At 42.3% G+C, this 19,561-nt stretch overlaps 1 protein-coding gene across 4 annotated transcripts in view; it reads right to left on the reverse strand.

The window, feature by feature from the left end:
- nckap5l (NCK-associated protein 5-like) overlaps positions 1–19,561 on the reverse strand; it is an 890,431-nt gene that overhangs the window by 836,201 nt on the left and 34,669 nt on the right. For 2 of the 4 annotated variants that reach the window (XM_063052488.1, XM_063052485.1), the window contains exon 1: positions 7,334–7,602. The exons of the other annotated variants lie outside the window; for them this stretch is intronic. The gene's annotated coding sequence lies outside the window, so the exon portion shown is untranslated. Of the gene's footprint in view, positions 1–7,333; positions 7,603–19,561 lie in introns of those variants that run through there. 4 annotated transcript variants of the gene reach the window in all.

The raw sequence follows: 19,561 nt of genomic DNA on the forward strand, positions 1-19,561 counted from the left end.
TGTTAGATCTGTCGTGGATCTTGGTGGAGGATTTGTCCCATTCATTCAGCAAATCACCTGATTTATCATCGCAGGAATGCACATTTAAGTAATTTTTTTTTCTCAAATCACTGACTGGTTCAGCTGCAAAATGTCTATTTGAGTTAAAACATGAAGCATGAACTCTTCATTATAATAACTCGCATTATCATGGACATTGCATCTGTCAGAGCATTACATTAATCCAACACCCTGGCCTTTAAACATTTTTTTAGCTTTTTTAGGAATGTATTCTGCCTGAGTTTTTCCCATTATCACAGTTTATCAGCTCCTATTATTATTCATATTGTGAATAGAAATATAAGAAAAAAAATTCTCCTTCATCAGCAATTACAAACTACGATCATCTGTTTGTGCTTTGAATAGAGACTAATGTTAAACTGAAAATTTAATTATTTGCATTCATTTGGAGAATAACCAATTTTGATCCTTTTTCAATCTTTGTTCCAGGTCTATTTTCCCCTGCAATTATAAATGGGAGTTGCATTGTCACGAGAAATATTTCAGTCATACTAGTACTAAACTGCAGTTCATAATTTAATTCTACTTTAAATGAGAAGCTATGTAATTGTATTCTAATTGTTAGCTGATAAATTTTATAAATGGTGATTTTAAAGTCATCAGTTAGTGACACATTTACAAACACTAAATGGATTGGGAAGTTTCTCTGGGATGATCTTTAAAAGCAGATTTGCGGATATTCCTCCCAGACAGGCAAGAGCAGAATGATTCATCAACAAGTAATGCACTCCGAAGGTAGCATGAATATTTCATTCTATCACACAAAGTACAAAGTAAATTTTATCATTAAAGTATATATATGTCACAATATACAACCCTGAGATTGATATTCCTGTGGGCATACACAGCAAATCTATAGAATAGTAAATGTAACAGGATCAATAAAAGATCAAGCAGAGTGCAGGAGACAACTGTTCAAATGCAAATATAAATAAATAGCAATAAATAATGAGAAGATGAGATAATGAGACAATGAGTTCTTAAAGTGAGAGCATTGGTTGCAGGAACATTTCAATGATGGGGCAAGTGAAGTAATCCCCTTTTATTCAAGGTTGAGGGGTAGTAACTGATGGAATACCATTCACACCTCCACTATTTCCTCTGGGACATGCGAAGCTCCCTAAGTGCTAAAACTACTTTTTCACCATTGGACAGTTAATTCCTGGACACCACTAAATTTGTAAAATTTAAGATAATATGAAGCACACATAATAACCATATTTTTTAGTCCTGCTGAGGAAATATATGTTCCCAAACAGTTTGAGCAATGATGCAAACACGAGGAAATCCACACATGCCGGAAATTCAAGCAACACACACAAAAAATGCTGGTGAATGCAACAGGCCAAGCAGCATCTATAGGAAGAGATACAGTCGACGTTTCGGGCCGAGACCCTTCATCAGGACTAACTGAAAGAAGAGATCGTAAGAGATTTAAAAGTGGGCAGGGGAGGGGGGAGATCCGAAATGATAGGAGAAGACAGGAGGGGGAGGGATGGAGCCAAGAGCTGGACAGTTGATTGGCAAAAGGGATACAAGGCTGGAGAAGGGAGAGGATCATGGGACAGGAGGCCTAGGGAGAAAGAAAGGAGGAGGGGAGCCCAGAGGATGGGCAAGGAGTTATAGTGAGAGGGACAGAGGGAGAAAAAGAAAGAGAGGAAAAAAATGATAATAATAAATAAATAACGGAATGGGGTATGAAGGGGAGGTGGGGCATTAACAGAAGTTAGAGAAGTCAATGTTCATGCCATCAGGTTGGAGGCTACCCAGACGGAATATAAGGTGTTGTTCCTCCAACCTGAGTGTGGCTTCATCTTTACAGTAGAGGAGGCCGTGGATAGACATATCAGAATGGGAATGGGACGTGGAATTAAAATGTGTGGCCACTGGGAGATCCTCCTTTCTCTGGCGGACAGAGCGTAGGTGTTCAGCGAAACAGTCTTCCAGCCTGCGTTGGGTCTTGCCAATATATAGAAGGCCGCATTGGGAACACCGGATGCAGTATATCACCCCAGCCGACTCACAGGTGAAGTGTCGCCTCACCCGGAGGGACTGTATGGGGCCCTGAATCGTGGTAAGGGAGGAAGTGTAAGGGCATCTGTAGCACTTGTTCCGCTTACAAGGATAAATACCGGGAGGGAGATCAGTGGGGAGGGATGGGAGGGACGAATGGACAAGGGAGTCGCATAGGGAGCGATCCCTGCGGAAAGCGGGGGGGGGGTGGTGGGAAAGATGTGCTTAGTGGTGGGATCCCGTTGGAGGTGGCGGAAGTTACGGAGAATAATATGTTGGACCCGGAGGCTGGTGGGGTGGTAGGTGAGGACAAGGGGAACCCTATTCCTCGTGGGGTGGCGAGAAAATGGGGTGAGAGCAGATGTGCGTGAAATGGGGGAGATGCGTTTGAAAGCAGAGTTGATGGTGGAGGAAGAGAAGCCCCTTTCTTTAAAAAAGGAGGACATCTCCCTCGTCTTGGAATGAAAAGCTTCATCCTGAGAGCAGATGCGATGGAGATGATGATTTGGCAGAAGCTAAGGGTAATAATAATTTCATACATATTTTTATAAATTATGTTTGAAGCTATTTATTCAGTTACAGAGTGAAACAGACCTCTCCAGCCCTTCAAACGGTGCTGCCCAGCGACCCCTGATTACTCCAGCCTAATTATAATGACCAATTAACCTACTAACTGCTACGTCTTTGGACTCTGGGAGGAAATCAGAAGACCCAGAGAAAATCCTGACATACAACAGGGAGGACGTACAGATAGATTATTTACAAATGACGTCAGAATTGACCTCTGTACTCTGACGTCCTGAGCTATAACAGTATTGTGCAAACGGCTACACTACCATAGCAAGTTATGTTATACCTAACAGCACCAGTGGACAATAGGATGGATTGATTTGATAACAATGTCTTGAGAAACGTCCCAAGGGAAAGGTAAAATCCGCAAACAAAAATAGATAGCGGCTAATCTCAACATTAACCATTTCTCACAGCCTGTTAAATCAGACATTTAGGAGTCTTTTTTGTTCTTTGGGTGAGCAATACCTGGATTACACATTCAGTACAGGCAGAAGCTATTATGGAGCCATCAACAACTAAAACTATTTTGAATATTAAATCATTTAGTGCTGCAAAATAACAAACAATTTCTAACACAATTTAATGTATTTGACTCACAGCTACGTAAACAGACATTAGGACAGATAACAAAAATATGGACAAAAGACTAAAATTTAAGGAGCAGAGGAAGGAGCTTCTGTAGAAAAGATTAAGGAAACAATTCCAGTGTTTGAAGCCTTTATAAAAAGGACCAATAGTAGCGTGGTGAAAATAAGAAATGTGGAAGCAATCTGATTTGGAAGAATTAAGAAATGTCAGGTCTGCTGGATAGCAGGAGATTACAATCACAGAGAACAGTATGATGACTGAGCAATAGTCATAGTCATACTTAATTGATCCCGGGGGAAATTGGTTTTCGTTACAGTTGCACTATAAATAATAAATAGTAATAAAACCATAAATAATTAAATAGTAATATGTAAATTATGCCAGAAAATAAGTCCAGGACCAGCCTATTGGCTCAGGGTGTCTGACCCTCCAAGGGAGGAGTTGTAAAGTTTGATGGCCACAGGCAGGAATGACTTCCTATGACGCTCAGTGCTGCATCTCAGTTGAATGAGTCTCTGGCTGAATGTACTCCTGTGCCCACCCAGTACATTATGTAGTGGATGGGAGACATTGTCCAAGATGGCGTGCAACTTAGACAGCATCCTCTTTTCAGACACCACCGTCAGAGAGTCCAGTTCCATCCCCACAACATCACTGGCCTTACGAATGAGTTTGTTGATTCTGTTGGTGTCTGCCACCCTCAGCCTGCTGCCCCAGCACACAACAGCAAACATGATCGCACTGGCCACCACAGACTCGTAGAACATCCTCAGCATCGTCCGGCAGATGTTAAAGGACCTCAGTCTCCTCAGGAAATAGAGACGGCTTTGACCCTTCTTGTAGACAGCCTCAGTGTTCTTTGGCCATTCCAGTTTATTGTCAATTTGTATCCCCAGGTATTTGTAATCCTCCACCATGTCCACACTGACCCCCTGGATGGAAACAGGGGTCACCGGTGCCTTAGCCCTCCTCAGGTCTTCCACCAGCTCCTTAGCCTTTTTCACATTAAGCTGTAGATAATTCTGCTCACACCATGTGACAAAATTTCCTACCGTAGCCCTGTACTCAGCCTCATCTCCCTTGTTGATGCATCCAACTATGGCAGAGTCATCAGAAAACTTCTGAAGATGACAAGACTCTGTGCAGTAGTTGAAGTCTGAGGTGTAAATGGTGAAGAGAAAGGGAGACAAGACAGTCCCCTGTGGAGCCCCAGTGCTGCTGATCACTCTGTTGGACACACAGTATTGCGAGCATACGTACTGTGGTCTGCCAGTCAGGTAATCAAGAATCCATGACACCAGGGAAGCATCCACCTGCATCGCTGTCAGCTTCTCCCCCAGCAGAGCAGGGCGGATGGTGTTGAACACACTGGAGAAGTCAAAAAACATGACCCTCACAGTGCTTGCTGGCTTGTCCAGGTGGGTGTAAACACGGTCCAGCAGGTAGACGATGGCATCCTCAACTCCTAGTCAGGGCTGGTAGGCGAACTGGAGGGGATCTAAGTGTGGCCTGACCATAGGCCGGAGCAGCTCCAGAACAAGTCTCTCCAGGGTCTTCATAATGTGGGAGGTCAATGCCACCGGTCTGTAGTCATTGAGGCCGCTGGGGCGCGTCGTCTTCGGCACAGGGATGAGGCAGGACATCTTCCACAGCACAGGAACACTCCGGAGCCACAGGCTCAGGTTGAAGACATGGCGAAGTACTCCACATAGCTGAGGGGCACAGGCTTTGAGCACCCTGGTACTGACACCATCCGGTCCTGCAGCCTTGCTTGGGTTGAGATGTTTCAGCTGTCTTCTCACCTGTTCAGCTGTGAAGCCCACTGTGGTGGTTTCGTGTGGGGAAGGGGTATAGTCATGAGAGCAGGGTGGGGGACTGTGAGGAGGGGTAGGCTGGGAGAGTGGAATATGTGTTGGTTGGGGGCTGACAACAGATAACTCATGTGGGGGATGGACAGGGGCCACAATGTCAAATCTGTTAAAGAACAGGTTAAATTCATTGACCCTGTCCACACTGCCTTCCGCTCCTCTGTTGCTAGTTTGCTGGAACCCAGTGATGGTCCTCACCCACTTCCAGACCTCTCTCATGTTGATGACTGAATAGCAGGAGATTACAATTACAGAGAACAGTATGATGACTGAGCAATCTGTGTAAATCGCAATAATTTTACATTTATATTTTTCTAAACAAAGGCGTGGGTGAAGCTCAGAATACAAAAAGATGTTTGTTGGTCAAGTGGAACTAGGCATCAATTAAGTATCACAAATATGGGGAAATCTGCAGATTCTGAAAATCCAAGCAGCACACACAAAATGCTGCAAGAACCCAGTAGATTAGGCAGCATCTATGGAGATGGATAAAGTCAATATTTTGGGCCAAGACCCTATGCCTGCATGTCTATTCAATCTATATTGAAACTTCTGAGATTTCTCTCTACGATGTACTCATCAATTATATTTGCATTTTGACAACCAGGATTCCATTTCCCTTCCATTTCTGGATTCTGAATAACATGGTAATTTGGCAGTTTTTACCTCTGTGAGGTAGCTTAGATTATGCTGGCAAACACCAGTGAAAATGCTGAGTAATTCAAATGATGTAGCAGCCAAAGATGGCAGGGCAAAGATGAAGGAATAACTTACTGATCTGTGGTAGAGTGTATTCACAAGCATGATGTTTGCTCGACATGAATACTTGCATCCTGAGTGGGGGTGGGTGTGTGCAGTGTAAGAACCAAGCCTCAACTTTTGAATATACTTCTCTGCTTTTCCATGTTCTGTCAGTCCCTTAGTTCTCTAAGGTGGAAGCTTTCATAACTCCAATCAGCTCACTTCGGCTCGCACAACATTAATCTCCAGATAATCTGGGAGATGAAATGTTCACTCACTAAATGGCCTTTCACAGATATGAGTATTTGGTCTTTCTTAATAAGAAAAAACTGCAGGTATAAAAATAATAAAGCAACTTTTATTTCCAGAAGTGAAGGGACAGTACTAAAGTTTAAAGATTTCCATGTTTTATTTAACATGCTCCCATGTTTAACACATCATTAACTACAAATCATTTGGATCTGCTGATCTAAGTCAATGAAAAGACGTTAATACAAAATGCAACGTGCAAAGTACAAATTTGCCTGGTAACAAGGTGGAAGAAATTCATTCACCTCATGTCACTGTCTTAAATGTTTAACTTTGACTTTGGTCACGTGAGAAACTCACACTTTTCACTTTAGATCTTAGTGGGCAGCAAAATACTGAACGACAACAGGACTGGACAACTCTGAATAAGTTAGCTCAATGTTTGCTGCAAGTTTTCTAAAGTAATTGCATTACACTTGGGGATGAGGGACTAACTTGGTCCTCTTGCAATATTTTGCCTGTTGCTTCTTCTAATGCAGACCAGCTGTATCATGACACCAGAACAAAAGAGTTGGTTACAAATCAGTTTCACAGGGTGTTTTCACAGAAGACTGTAACTTAAAGAAAGCCAAAACAAAAATAAGCCAAAAAAAAGCAATATATATTTAGCATATATTTTCACACACACACATTCTGTCACACGAAGGATGCACAAAATGAAACAATATCTTCCTCATGACAGAACTGCATATCATTATATTATGAAGTTTTATATATTTGAAGTTTTTTTTTGTGTTTGCAAAATGAGTTTTCAGTTAAAGCATAGAATATAGAATGGTACAATGCCTTCAGCCCACAATGTTGTGCTGATCCTTTCACCTGCTCCAAAATCAATCTCAATATTATGCAACTTTCTATCTGTAATTTCTCTGAGGTAATACAATTTACATAAACAGAAGATGATCAAAAGTAAGTGTAAGCTACGATGGTAAAACCACAAATGTTGGAAAAATGATGTCAGTTTAATCAAGTTTACATATTATTTATCTCAAATATTTTCCCTGTGCTCAAAATGCATTTAAAAACGTAAGCAGCAACTAGCATGCAACCAGTACACTTTTCCCCTAAAAGAAAACTCACAACAAATAACACAGTATCTATGGACTAAACATGAGAGTTCAATGTCGACAATCTGTTTCAGACCAGAAAGAGCAAGAAGTTATATATTTTTATGAGCTTACCTCAATGGTGATTTAAAAAATACAATCCTCAAAGTTCAAAGAAAAAAAGATTTCTGTGAGTAGGAGCAAGTTCACAGACATTGGAAAAAACAAGTAGCAAATCTAAGCTGCATAAAGCCAAAAGATTAAGTCTGGATAGCTTTAAATCCTTTATTTGTTCTTCTGTGTTCCTCCTGATAGTAGACCAAGATTGGGCACGAACCACTATTCTTTCATTATACGACTAACTATTCAGAACTTGCACATTCTTCACTCAGTCACATTGCAAAGAATTAAGCATGGTTCAGCGGTTCAGATCCAGCCCCTTCACCAATGGTACGACTCTGACATAATAGAAGTAGGGGAGGTAGAGAATAAAATTTCATCAGTGTTTTTCCAATTAAATTATATTTGGAAAATACTTATCAGTGTTGATGAGACTCAGTGAGTTCTTGTACATATTGCTTCCTCTGAAGGAAAAGTAAAATCATGAGAACAGCACACTTCTCAAAGTTTTACTTGTAGCAAAGAGAACAGATTAATTTCCAGAACTTCAGAATCAGATTTAATATCCCCAGTGAGTGTGTGTGTGTGTGTGTGTGTGTGTGTGCGTGTGTATACTTACAACATTTAATTTGTACATATAAATTAAATAAGTTATGCAAAAAGACAGCAAAAAAAGTTTTCATCAGTTCATTGTCGATTCAGAAATCTGGTGACAGACGTGAAGAAACTGCTCCTGAAACGTGGAGTGTGTAGCTTCAGGCTCCTATTCCTGTGCCTCCTTGATTTAAAAATGGAATAGAGGGAATGTCCTGTGTGATGGGGGTCCATAATGATAGATGCTTCCTTTTTGGGCCATTGCGTTTTGAAGGTGTCCTTGATGCTGGGAGGATAGTGTCCATGATAGAAATGACTGATTTCACAACTTTCTGCAGCTTTTTCTGATCCTATGCACTGACTGGGCCACGCCCCCTCCCCACCCCACCACCAGACCAGACGGTGATGCAACAAGTTAGAATGCTCTCCATGGTACATCTATAGAAACTTGCGAGAGTTCTTGACGATATACGAAGTGTCCTCAAGCTTCTAATGAAATATAGTATAGGCAGTATCCTGATTTCTTTGTAATCGCTTGAATTACAACAGACTGAGAGTTGAGGGTCCTTGTGCAGGATTCCCTAAAGCAGAATTTGCAGGTTGAGTCTGTGACTATAAGACCATAAGACATTAGAGCAGAATGTGGCCATTCGGCCCATCCAGACTTCTCTGCCATTTCATCATGGCTGATCCAATTGTCCTCTCAGCACCAGTCTCCTGCCTTCTCCACATATCCCTTCATGCACCGACCAATCAAGAATCTATCAATCTCTGCCTTAAATATACAAAAAGACTTGGCCTCTGCAGTTGCACATGGCAAAGCATTCCACAGATTCACCACTCTATGGCTAAAGAAATTCTTCCTCATCTCCATTCTAAAAGGACGCCGCTCTATTCTGAGGCTGTGTCCTCTGGTCTTAGACTCTCCCACCACAGGAAACATCCTCTCCATATCCATTCTATTAAGGCCTTTCACCATTCAATAGGCTTCAATGGGGTTACCCCTCATTCTTCTGAATTCTAGTGAATACAGGCCCAGAGAACATCAGATGTTCTTCATATGACAAGCCATTCAACACTGGATAATGCCTTGAAGCTCCTTTCAACCTTCTCCAGTTTCAGCACATTCTTTCTACGATGAGACTCCCAAACTTGCTCACAATACTCGAAGTGAGGCCTTATCAGTGTTTTATAAACTTTCAACATTACATCCTTGTTTTTATATTTAGTCCTCTTGAAATTAATGTTAATGTTGAAATCAACCTGCAAATTAACCTTTAGGGATTCTTGCACAAGGATTCCCAATTCTCTTTGTGTCTCAGATATTTGTATTTTCGCTCCATTTAGAAAACAGTCAACCTTTTCCATTCTTCTATCAAAGTGCATGACCATATACTTCCCAAACTATATTCCATCTGCCAGTTTTTTGCCTGTTCGCTTAAACTGTCCAAGTCCTTCTTTAGCCTCTCTACTTCCTCAAAACTACCTGTCTCTCCACCTACCTTCATATCATCTTCAAATTTTACAACAGAGCCTTCAATTTCATTATTCAAATTATTGGCTTATAACTTAAAAAGAATTGATCCCAACAAAGACCCCTGCAGAGCACCACTAATCACCCGCAGCCAGTCAGAGAAGATTCACTTTATTTTCACTCTCTGCCTCCTGCTAATCAGCCACTGCTTTATCCATGATAGAATCTTTGCTGTAATTCCATGGGCTCATAGCTTGTTAAGCTGCCTCATGTGTGGCACCTTGTCAAAGGCCTTCTGAAAATCCAAGTACACGCCATCAACCAATTCTCCTTTGTCTATCCTGCGTGTTACTTCTTCAGAGAATTCCAACAGATTTGTCAGGCAAGATTTTCCCTTGAGGAATCCATGCTGACTACGGCCTGTTTTATCATGTGCCTCCAAGTGCACTGAAACCACACCCTTGACAATTGACTCCAACATCTTCCCCGCCACTGATGTCAGACTAACTGGCCTATCGTTTCCTTTCTTCTGCCGCTCTTTCTTCTTGAAGAGAAGATTGACATTTGCAATTTTTCAGTCTTTCGGAACCATTCCAGAATCTAGCGATTCTTGAATGCCGCCACAATCTCTTCATCCGCCTCTTTCAGAAACCTGGGGTGTACACCAGCTGGTGCAGGAGACCTATCTACCTTCAGGCCTTTCAGTTTCCCAAGAACCTTCTCTCTAGTAATGGTAACTTCACACACTTCATGCCTCCTGACACCTGGAACTCCCATCATACTGCTAGTGTTTTCCACAGTGAAGACTGATGCAAAATACTTATTCAGTTCATCCTCTATTTCGTTGTTCCCCCATTACTACCTGTCCAGCATCGTTTTCCAGTGGACTGATATCCATTCTTGCCTTTCTTTTACACCTTATGTATCTGAAGAAACTTTCGGAATCCTCTTTAATATTATTGGCTAGCTTACTTTTGTATTGCTGAGAAAGGCAAATCCAAGCCACACACACAAAATGCTGGAGAAACTCAGCAGGCTAGGCAGCATCTATGCAAAAGAGTATTGTCGATGTTTCAGTCTGAAACCCTTCAGCAGGCCCAAAATGTCAACTACACTTTTTTCCATAGATACTGCCTGGCCTGCTGAGTTCCTCTAGCATTTTGTGTGTTTTGCTCGTATTTCCAGCATCTGCAGATTTTCTCTTGTTTGGGAAGGCAAATGCAATGTAAGCATTCATTTTAATATGTAAATTTGAGAGTTTGTAAAGGACTGGTGAGGCCTGACTTTGAGTATTGTGAGCAGCTTTGGGCCCTTATCTTTGAAAGGATGTGCTGAAACTAGAGGGGGTTCAAAGGAGTTTCATGAAAATGTTTCCAGGATTCAATACGGCTTGTTACATGAAGAGTATTTGATGGCTCTGAACCTGTATTCACAAGAATTCTGAAAAATGAGGGGTGACCTCATTGAAACCTATTGAATGGTCTAAGGTCTTGGTAGAAGATGTTTCCTATGATGGGAGAGCCTAAGACCAGAGGACACAGCCTTGGAATATAGGGACGTCCTTTAAGAACAGAGATGAGGAGGAATTTCTTTAGCCATAGTGTGGTGAATGTGTGGAATTCTTTGTTACAGGTAGTCATAGTTATACTTCATTGATCCCGGGGGAAATTGGTTAATCCACAGGTAGCTGTGGAGGCCAAGTCTGTATGTATATTTAAGGCAGAGATTAATAGATTCTTGCTTGGCAAAGTGGCTTAATTCTGCTCCTGTATATTATGGTCTTACAGTCTAATAGGTTGGGGTCATAATAGATCTTCAGAGATGTTGACATCCGGGAGCTTAAAATGCTCACCCTTTCCACTGCTGATCCCTCCAAAAGAACTGGTGTGTGTACCCCAACTTCTTTTTCCTGAAGTCCACGGTCAATTCCTTGGTCTTACTGACACTGAATGCAAGGTTGTCGTTGTGACACCTCTCAAGCAGCTGATGCACCTCTCTCCTGGGCACTTCATTGTCACCACCGGAAATTCTGCCAACAACAGTCATGTCTTCAGCAAATTTATAGATGGCAGTTGAGCTGTGTACAGCCATGTAGTCGTGGGTGTAGAGAGAGTGGAGCGGACCAGTGCACCAGTGTTGATTCTGGAGTGCTGTGCTCAATTCTGGTCACCTCACTACAGGAAGGACGTGGAAACTATAGATAGGGTGCAGAGGAGATTTACAAGGATGCTGCCTGGATTGGGGAGCATGTCTTATGAGAATAGGTTGAGTGAACTCAGCCTTTTTTCCTTTGAGTGCAGAGGTGACCTGATAGAGGTGTACAAGATCATGAGAGGCGTTGATCGTGTGGATAGTCAGAGGCTTTTTCCCAGGGCTGAAAGGGCGTGAGAGGGCATAGTTTTAAGGTGCTTGGAAGTAGGTACAGAGGAGGTATCAGGAGTAAGTTTTTTTTTAAGCAGAGAGCGGTGAGTGCGTGGAATGGGCTGCCAGCAGCGTTGGTGGAGGCGGAAACAATAGGGTCTTTTAAGAGGCTCCTGGATAGGTACATGGAGGTTTGAAAAATAGAGGGCTATGGGTAACCCCAGGTAATTTCCAAAGTAAGTACATGTTCAGCACAGCATTGTGGGCCGAAGGGCCCGTATTGTGCTGTAGATTTTCTATGTTCTATGTTTCTATGTTTCTCAATAAGGAGAAGATGTTATTTCTGATCTGAACTGACTGTGGTCTCCTGTGAGGAGATCAAGGGATCCAGTTGCAGAGAGAGTAACCAAAGCCCAGGTTTTGGAGCTTGTTGATTAGAGCTAAGGGTATAATTGTGTTGAATGCTGAGCTGTAATCAATCAACAGCAGCCTGTCATAGGTATTATTATTGTCCAGGTGATCCATGGTCAAGTGGAAAACTAGTAAGACTGCACCTGCAGTAGGCCAGCTGTGGCGATAGGCAAATTGCAATGGGCCCAGGTCCTTGACCTGAGTTGATTCCGGCCATGACCAATCTCTCAAAGCACTTCATCGTTGTAAATGTGAATGTAATTGGGCAATAGTCATTGCAATTCAACCTGCTCTTCTTGGTCATTGGTATGATTGTCCCCCTTTTGAAACAGGTGGGAACTGCTGACTGCAGCAGTGAGGGATCAAAGATGACCTTGAACTCTTCCGCCAGGTTTGCAGAGCACTACCAGGTACACTGTACAGGTCAGATGCCTTGCAAGGGTTCACTCTCCTGAAAGATGTTCTGAAGTTGCCCTCCAAGACAGAGATCACAGGGTCATCAGATGCTGCAGGGATCTGCACAGGTGTCGCTTTATCCCCCCTTTCAAAGCATGCATAAAAGCTGTGAGCTCATCTGAGAGTTAGAGCCATTTGTGATGTGAGGTTTCAATTTGGAATTTGTTTTTGCTCTTCTGATTCTTGTACCTGGACATTTCATATTGTTCTTCCCAGTGTGCAACAACCTGGTAAATGGACTACTCCTCCAGGTACTGCCTTCAGCTCTTCCGTACGCTGAGTTACTGGCTTCACCCCCCACCACTTAGGTCAATTTTTCTTTCTATTAAAACCGTCATGCAGATTTTCCTGCCTCCAGAGAGCTGCTTCCACCAAATTAAAAGAAGCCCATTGCCACCAAACAGTAACAAGCAGAATCTGCTGATGCCAAAAGTTAATTTCAAAATATCAGTAAAGATAACAAAATTAATGAAAATAAAATTTGAAAAGAATCAACTTTTTTTTCTCAAAATTAACATTGCAGATGATACAAACACTCACTTACTTCCCACATGAAATCCAAACCATTGAATCAACTTAATGCCAAAAGTTTTCAGATTGAAACGGAATCTCTCCTCTCTCTGGGTATAAAGAAAATCTTACAGAGTCATGTCCCTAGGTACACGCTTGAAGGAAAACAGCAATTGAAGCAGGAACTGAACAATATAGAGATTTGAATGGGGTCATGCTAAAGTTTAGATGTTCTTTTTTTATAGTAATAAAACTTTTTGAAACTGAAATGCAACTCCATAGATGTGATAACAATTTCCCTAATATTGGAAAGCCAAGCTTACATAATAATCAAAGTTTTGTCAGTTCAACATCCACAAGAAGCACAACTTCGACAGTTATTTTTGATTTCCTACCAAATAGCACCAATGCTAGTTTGCACACATTTCCATGATAAGCAATTCAAAGGTCAGAATAATTGTAAAATGCAAAGAGAAAATTTGTAATACTTTATCTCCAGGTGTGTTTTGCATAAACACATTAATTTATCAAGGTGAAACAATCCACATGGATACCAGAAAGCAATGAAACTTGCGGGACATTATATTGGCATACCCTCATGAAAAAGCACTGAATTTCAATATCTGTTCTTTAAAAACGATTTAAAATGCATTATACTGAAGTCTTTTTGCCTGCAAAAATGATTAAGTACTGAAAATTGTGGAGATATATAACAGGTTCACCAGTATCAGTGGAACGAGATATTTTAGTTCCATGACCTTTCGTTCAGAGCCTTGAGTTTAAATCAGTCTTACATCTGAATTCAAGAAGGATCAGCCATGTGATTCATTTCCTTGCTTAAGAATCAGGTTTAATATCATTGGCATGTGTAGTGAAATTTGTTGTTAGAGATTGGTCGGTACGACATTGTGGGCATCACTGAGCCGTGGTTGAAAGGAGGCCATAGTTGGGAGCTTAACATCAAAGAATATAATTTGTATCTAAAGGACAGGCAGGAAGGCACAGGTGATGGTGTGGCTCTGTTGGTAAGAGAGGGAATTACATCTTAAGAAAGAAGTGACATAGGGTTAGAGAATGTTGAATCTTTCTGGGTGCAGTTAAGAAACTGCAAGAGTAAAAAACCATAATGGGAATCATATATAGGCCTCCAAATAGTAGCCAAGATGTGGGGTTGTGATTGCAATGGGATCAGGAAAAGATAAGGAAAATGACACAATTGTAATGGGAGATTTCAATATGCAAGGAGATTGGGAAAGTCAGGTTGGTGTCAGATCACAAGAGAGGGAATTTGTTGAGTGCTTACGAGATGGCTTTTTAGAGCAGCTTGTGCTTGAGCCTTCTAAGGGAAAAGCTATATTAGATCGGGTGTTCTGTAATAACCCAGATCTTATGAGGGAGCTTAACGTAAAGGTACTCTAAGGAGACAGTGAGTATAATATGATTGAATTCATACTGCAATTTGAGCAGGAGAAGCATAACTCACAGTATAATATCAGTATCACAATGGAATAAAGGGAATTACAGAGGCATGAGAGAGGAGCTTGCCCAGGTGGATAGGAGGAGGTTACTGGCAGGGATGACGGAAGAGCAGAGATGTCTGAAGATTCTGGGAGTAGTTCAAAAGGTGCAGGATAGATATGTCCCACAGAAGAAGATGTTCGCAAATGGCAGGGGTAGGAAAACGTGACTGACAAGGGGAGTTAAGGACTGTATAAACACCAAGTAGAGGGCAGATAAGGTAGCAAAAGTGTGTGGGAAAATGAATGATTGAGAGGCTTTTAAAATCCAACAAAAGGCACCTAGAAAAGCAATGAGAAGGGAAAAGATTTAATATGAAGGCAAACTAGCCAATAATACAAAGTAGGATACCAGAAGTTTGTTATGTTATATAAAGAGTAAAAGGGAGGTGAGAGTAGATATTGGACCAATAGAAAATGCTGGTGAGGTAGTAATGGGGGACAAAGATATAGCAGGTGAACTTAATGAGTACTTTGCATCAGTCTTCACTGAGGAAGACATTAGCAGTGTGCCAGAGGTCCGTAAGTGTCAGGGAGCAGGAGTGAGAACTATTGCTTTATAATGGAAGAAGTGCTAGGCAAACTCAAAAAGTCTTAAGGTGAATAAGTCACCTGGACCAGATGGACTACATCCCAGAGCCCTGAGAGAGGTTGCAGAAGAGATAAGTGATGCATTGGTCATGATCTTTCAAGAATTACTTGATTCTGCAACAGTCCCAGTGGACTGGAAAATTGCAAATGTCATTCCACTCTAAGAAAAAAGGAAGGCAAAAGAAAGGGAATTATAGACCAGTTAGCCGAACATCAGTGGTTAGGAAAGTGTTGGAGTCCATTATTAAGGATGAGGTTTCAGGGCACTTGGAGATTAATGATAAAATAAGTCAAAGTCAGCATGGTTCCTGTAAAGAGAAATCTTGCCTGACAAATAGAGTTCTTTGAGGAAGTAACCAGCAGGGTGGACAAAGGAGAGGCAGTGGGTGTCATTTACTTGGATTTTCAAAAGGCCTTTGATAAAGTGCCACACATGAGGCTTCTTAGCAAGATAAAATCCTATGCCATTACAGGAAAGTTACTGGCATGGATAGAGGAATGGCTGACAGGCAGGAAACTGTGAGTGGGAATAAAGGGGGCCTTTTCTGGTTGGTTGACAGTGACAAATATTGTTCCCCAGGGCTCAGTATCAGGGACTGCTACTTTTCACGTTGTCAGTAATTTAGATAATGGAATTGATGGCTTTGTGGCCAACTTTGTGGATGATACAAAGATAGATGGAAGGGTAGGTAGTGCTGAGGAAGCGATGTGATTGCAGCAGGACTTAGACAAATTGGAAGAATGGGCAAAAGTGTCAGATAGAATACAGTGTTGGGAAATGTATGATAATGCATTTTGGTAAAAGGAACAGTAGGGCAGACTATTATCTAAATCGGGAGAAGGTTCAAACATCAGAGGTGTAGAGAGACTTAGGAATCCTTGTACAAGACTCCTAGAAGGTTAATTCACAAGTTGAGTCTGTGGTAAAGAAGGCAAATGCAATGTTGCATTTATTTCAAGGGGAATAGAATATAAAAGTGAGCAGATAATGCTGAGTCTTTATAAGACACCAGTTAGGCCGCATTTGGAGTACTGTCAGCAGTTTTGGCCCCATATCTCAGAAATATGTCATTGGACAGAGTCCAGAGGAGGTTCACAAGGATGATTCTGGGAATGAAGGGGTTAACATATGAGGAGTGTTTGGCAGCTTTAGGCCTGTACTCACTGGAATTTAGAAGAATGCAGGGGGATCTCGTTGAAACCTACCAGATGTTGAAAGAACTAGACAGGGTGGATGTAGAGAGGATGTTTCCTGTTGTGGGATATCCAGAAGTAGGCAGCACAGCCTCAGAATTGAGGGGCAGCCTTTCACAACAGAGGTAAGGAGGTTGTTTTTTATTGGCCAGACAGTAGTGAATCTGTGAGTCTGTGGAACGCTATGCCACTGACTTGGGTGGAGGCCAAGTCCATGGGTATACTTGAAGTGGAAATTGATGGTTTCCTGATCGGTCAGGGCATCAAAGGGTATGACGAGTAAGCAGGTGTATGGGGTTGAATGGGATGTGGGATCAGGCATGATGGAATGGCAGAGCAGACTCAATGGGCTGAATGGCCTAATTCTGCTCCTGTATCTTCAGGTCTTATACATATCAGCTACAACTTCATTCTTTCTACCTTTTCTAACTTGGGTATGTATAAAGCAGAGGATTCTTGATTAGTAAGGGCGTCAAAGGGTACGGGGAGAAGTCAGGAGAATACAGTTGAGAGGGATATTAAGTCAGCTATGATGGAATGGTGAAACAGAGACAATGGGCCGAGGGGCTTAATCCTGCTTCTATGTCATCTGGCTGTATGGATTCACTGAGTTATTTCCAATTCTCCAATTCCTAAGGCAGTATTCTTCATCCTACTCATTTGTAGACTTGATGTACTGTGTCCTGGCTTACTAAAATCTAGGCCCTTGCATTCGGATTATCCACACCTGGGATCTGTTGTGGAAAGCTGTTCGGTAACCATGCTATCCAACGTCGGTTCTTTCATTTGCTTGTCAGGGAAGTCATCCATATCATTACTAATCAGTACAATGAGCAGAATCAGAAAGAATACATCAATATAAATGTTTAATACTTTACTTTATAGAACATACGTACAGCCCACAATCTTGTGCCAACCTTCAAACCCTGCCTCCCATATAACCCCCCACCTTAAATTCCTCCATATACCTGTCTAGTAGTCTCTTAGACTTCACTCGTGTATCTGCCTCCACCACTGACTCAGGCAGTGCATTCCACACACCAACCACTCTCTGAGTAAAAAACCTTCCTCTAATATCCCCCTTGAACTTCTTACCCCTTACCTTAAAGCCATGTCCTCTTGTATTGAGCAGTGGTGCCCTGGGGAAAAGGAGCTGGCTATCCACTCTATCTATTCGTCTTATTATCTTGTACACCTATATCATGTCTCCTCTCATCCTCCTTCTCTCCAAAGAGTAAAGCCCTAGCTCCCTTAACCTCTGATCATAATGCATACTCTCTAAACCAGGCAGCATCCTGGTAAATCTCCTCTGTACCCTTTCCAATGCTTCCACATCCTTCCTATAGCGAGGCGACCAAAACTGGACACAGTACTCCAATTGTGGCCTAACCAGAGTTTTATAGAGCTGCATCATTACATCGCGACTCTTAAACTCTATCCCTCGACTTATGAGAGCTAACACCTCATAAGCTTTCTTAACTACCCTATCTACCTGTGAGGTAACTTTCAGGGATCTGTGGACATGTACCCCCAGATCCCTCTGCTCCTCCACACTACCAAGTATCCTGCTATTTACTTTGTACTCTGCCTTGGAGTTTGTCCTTCCAAAGTGTACCACCTCACACTTCTCTGGGTTGAACTCCATCTGCCACTTCTCAGCCCACTTCTGCATCCTATCAATGTTTCTCTGCAATCTTTGACAATCCTCTACAGTATCTACAACACCACCAACCTTTGTGTCATCTGCAAACTTGCCAACCCACCCCTCTACCCCTACATCCAGGTCGTTAAGAAAAATCACAAAAAAGTAGAGGTCCCAGAACAGATCCTTGTGGGACACCACTAGTCACAATCCTCCAATCTGAACGTGCTCCCTCCACCACGACCCTCTGCCTTCTGCAGGCAAGCCAATTCTGAATCCACCTGGCCAAACTTCCCTGGATCCCATGCCTTCTGACTTTCTGAATAAGCCTACTGTGTGGAACCTTGTCAAATGCCTTACTAAAACCCATATAGATCACATCCACTGCACTACCCTCATCTATATGCCTGGTCACCTCCTCAAAGAACTCTATCAGGCTTGTTAGACTCGATCTGCCCTTCACAAAGCCATGCTGACTGTCCCTGATCAGACCATGATTCTCTAAATGCCCATACATCCTATCTCTAAGAATCTTTTCCAACAGCTTTCCCACCACAGACGTAAGGTTCACTGGTCTATAATTACCCGGACTATCCCTACTACCTTTTTTGAACAAGGGGACAACATTCACCTCCCTCCAGTCCTCCGGTACCATTCCCGTGGACAACGAGGACATGAAGATCCTAGCCAGAGGCTCAGCAGTCTCTTCCCTCGCCTCATGGAGCAGCCTGGGGAATATTCCGTCAGGACCCGGGGACTTATCCGTCTTAATGTGTTTTCACAACTCCAACACCTCCTCTCCCTGAATATCAACATGCTCCAGAACATCAACCTCATTCATATTGTCCTCACCGTCATCAAGTTCCCTCTCATTGGTGAATACTGAAGAGAAGTATTCATTGAGGACCTCGCTCACTTCCACAGCCTCCAGGCACATCTTCCCACCTTTATCTCTAATCGGTCCGACCTTCACTCCTGTCATCCTTTTGTTCTTCACATAATTGAAGAATGCCTTGGGGGTTTTCCTTTACCCTACTTGCCAAGGCCTTCTCATGCCCCCTTCTTGCTCTTCTCAGCCCCTTCTAAAGCTCCTTTCTTGCTTCCCTATATTCCTCAATAGACCCATCTGATCCTTTCTTCCTAAACCTCATGTCTGCTGCCTTCTTCCACCTGACTAGATTTTCCACCTCACTTGTCACCCATGGTTCCTTCACCCTACCATTCTTTATCTTCCTCCCCGGGACAAATTTATCCCTAACATCCTGCAAGAGATCTCTAAACATCGACCACATGTCCATAGTACATTCCCCTGCAAAAACATCATCCCAATTCACACCCGCAAGTTCTAGCCTTATAGCCTCATAATTTGCCCTACCCAATTAAAAATTTTCCTGTCCTCTCTGATTCTATCCTCTTCCATGATAATGCTGAAGGCCAGGGAGCGGTGGTCACTGTCCCCCAGAAGCTCACTCACTGAGAGATCTGTGACCTGA

Source organism: Mobula hypostoma, chromosome 6, assembly GCF_963921235.1.
Source record: "Mobula hypostoma chromosome 6, sMobHyp1.1, whole genome shotgun sequence".
Lineage (NCBI taxonomy): Eukaryota > Metazoa > Chordata > Chondrichthyes > Myliobatiformes > Myliobatidae > Mobula > Mobula hypostoma.